The 3,287-nt window shown below is 39.4% G+C and overlaps 1 long non-coding RNA gene across 1 annotated transcript; it reads right to left on the reverse strand.

Annotated features, from left to right (window-relative positions):
• Positions 1-951: 951 nt before the first annotated feature.
• On the reverse strand, positions 952-2,958 carry LOC122147719. The gene is made up of 2 exons (XR_006161787.1): positions 1,442-2,958; positions 952-1,214 (listed from the first exon to the last, which is right to left on the reverse strand). It is a non-coding gene; the product is annotated as an uncharacterized LOC122147719 (long non-coding RNA).
• Between the last annotated feature and the right edge of the window lie 329 nt (positions 2,959-3,287).

The raw sequence follows: 3,287 nt of genomic DNA on the forward strand, positions 1-3,287 counted from the left end.
AAGTGAAATCTAAATAAAGCTGAACCACTTCAATGAGTGCTGCTACTAGAGTACCACTGAACACTCAATTTATCATTTTGTGATATCAATCCTAATAGAGTTGAATCCTGTTTAACATCAGTTGAGAACTCTTATATGTCAGAATGACCTAAGAAAAGCACAATAATCGCAGCGTCCACCACATGAAAACAAATAAGAGGTTAAAGCAGCATTTATAGCTGCCTTCAAATTAAAAATATGCTGTAGCACATAAGCATTTATGCAGACTGTCATCCTTTCCACAGAGCACTAGTCCATCTAGTGGTTGTCTACTGGAATTGCAGCCTTTGTAGTTCCTGCGATTAAAAGATAGTTATTGAGTGTAATAATCCAGTCAGGGTAGCACCATATTTAATTTTTGACAGGAATGAAAGCGAGGTTGTGATGGATAGAAGTACACTGCGTGCAATGGACTGTACTGTTGTTTACCGATTGCTCAGCTGACGAAACATCTTTATCGAGTTTATGTTTGCTTCCAGTAATAATGGTTCCCATTGCTTTCTCCTCAACGAATTTCCATGACTTTTTCAGTTATTCCTAATAAGTATTTTTAACATCAGTTTACAGAGACTGCTGCACAGGATTTACATTTGTATGACAGGTACACAAATTTAGAGATGTAGGCCCTACATCAGGGGTCTCCAAACTTGGTCCTGGAGGGCCGGAGTCCTGCAGAGTTTAGCTCCAACTTGCCTCAATACACCTGCATGAAGTTTTAAGTTTAAAGACCTTGATTAGCTGGTTTAGGTGTGTTTGATTAGGGCTGGAGAGCTAAACTCTGCAGGATCCCCGCCCTACATCATCATACAACTTGTGTACAAAAAGATTACAAAAATGGCCTTAAATTAGAATTCCACTTAATGAAGGCCATCAAAATGCTTACATGCAGAACAGAGACATTCACTTTAGAAATGTCACTGACATTTTATTACATTTCCATGATTTTGGAAACTGTGATTTGTTTGTAAGTCGTTTTTCATAAACCATCTAAAGAGGTCCATAAAGTTCATATGTTTCTGTTAGCAGTCATGAAATTCTGTTAGCAGTCAGAGAGAGGTGTTCTTCGCTCCTGTTTCTTCTCAAGCAGCGCGTTGTAGCGCCCGGTGGAGTGTAAACAACCGCCGCGAGGACGATTATCACAACGATGATCATCAAACTCAATCCCACCGTCAGACCTGTGGAGGCATTTACTCTTTTAATATTTTAAGCTGAGTTTGCGCAATATCATTAAGTAAATATGCGTTCTTAGAACAGTGATTCTGGTTAGAACGCAACTGGTACGCGAGCAGTCACGAGAATGACAAAAGACAGAAGACGTGCCTATTTTTGAGCGCCTGTGATGTTAAAATCTTTATTATTAGTATTATTATGACAACAATCCACGGTGCCTGTTTTTGTTTACCTATATGTTGTTGTCCAATGACGGTCACAAGTCGGTCCATGATTTTGCAGGATATTTTACCATCCAGTTCGATGGTTGAGGAAACTCTTGTCTTGTCCTGAAGAAGACACGCAAAGTCCCTCCTGTTGGTAGTCACGTGATTGAAAAAAAGAAGATCAAATCAAACGAAATTATAACACTAGATGTGTATTCTGTAGTTATTTGTTTTGTGTCTCTTTTACTTTTCCACATCTACTTTTCATTATTTCTGTAAAGTCATCAGGAGAAGTGCAGGCATAATTTGTCTTCGACTCATATTAAGCTAAATCATCTTTTTGGTATTCGTATGCAATTGTAACTAGAAAGAGTGTAAATCTCTCCATAAATGATAAACTATAAAATCTTTCCCTAAATGATCTATTAATTTAATTGCAAAGACGTTTTATAATGCAGATTATCCACATCAACTTCTGAAAAAAATCTATTTCACACGTCAGAATGGAAAAAAGTAAGACAGTCAAAGAGGATGCTTTTAATTTTAAAAAGGTTAATTAATTAACATGTATTAAATTAATTAACATGAAGGTAATGAACAGTGTGTTTGTGCCTATCAAACTAACCTCTACAAATGTAATAGCTCCATCTTCCACCAGATGGCGTCACTTCCTAGATTATGTGTGCAACTGTTGCGAAAAGTGATGCAAAATTGTAATGTTTTAACTTTTGACATCTGAGATAGGCTACCACATCCATTTCCCCCCAACCTTTCGTTTGTGGCCTGTGTGGTCTTTTACTCTCAGCACTTCAGGCTATAAAAAAGGTGGGTGGAAGTTAAAGTTCTGAGCCTTATGAAAACAGGTATACTAGCAGTGTATTGAGATTTGGGGAAAGGAGGAGATGAAAGGGTGTGCGTGTGTGTATTTGTTGAGATAAGAAGGCATTCTATGCGCACAAAATGAGTTCATTAGCCAGTGGGCTGCGATGAAGAAACCCACTCGCTTTTGATAAAGGGGCTGCAACTGGGGAGGAATGAAAGGTTTCATTTCCTGTCTTCGCAAGGCAACATATCAACCAGATCAGCTAGTGGCAGGCCAAAGAAGGGAGGCTAGGTGACAGAGAGGAGAATAGAAGAGCAGGAGAGAAATACAGTGCCTATAAAAAGTCAGGGACGGCTCGTCAAAATTTTGAGGTGAAAATGAGAGGAGGACTATTTAAAGTTAACAAAATTCACAATTAATTTCAGCTAATGTCTCAGAATGTGTATTTTTTGTTTGTAATTTCACAGCTGTAATACCATAACATGTTACTTAAGTTGGAAAGCGCCCCTTTTCTATCGCGAATCTGCTGATGTAATTACAACCGCTAGGTGACAGAGAAGGGGAGGGGGAGGCCGGGGGAGAGTGGAGCTCTCGTGCCTCAGTTGGTAAAAACTAATTAGCCAATCAGCATCGAGTGTTCACTTTCAGCGCTGAGAAGTGTTGAGAAAAGAAACCTCGTAAAGGAGTCTAGCCTCCCTTCGGGTAAATCAACCAATCATAGAGACGTAAATTACGTGCTATTAGTTTGAACGTCTCGCGCTGAGCTGATAATGATCTAAGTTAGGGTGACCATATGCACCGTTCATACAGGACACGTCCCGGGCCAGGATTTTAATATTGCCTAAAACGTCCAAAGCAATTTGACCAATAACATGCAGGTATTATACATAATCGACCAATCGTGGGGCTGCGCGTGAGAAGGTGAGATCTACAGGGAACAATCAAATATGCGTGCAAATATGCGCATGTGTATGTTTGTTCGTTCGTTTGACTTGAAGCGTCGCTGCTAAAAAAAAAAAAATACAGCAAAGTAGGTGCGAGAGCGATCC

This window comes from Cyprinus carpio, chromosome A15 (assembly GCF_018340385.1).
Source record: "Cyprinus carpio isolate SPL01 chromosome A15, ASM1834038v1, whole genome shotgun sequence".
In the NCBI taxonomy this organism is placed as follows: Eukaryota; Metazoa; Chordata; class Actinopteri; order Cypriniformes; family Cyprinidae; genus Cyprinus; species Cyprinus carpio.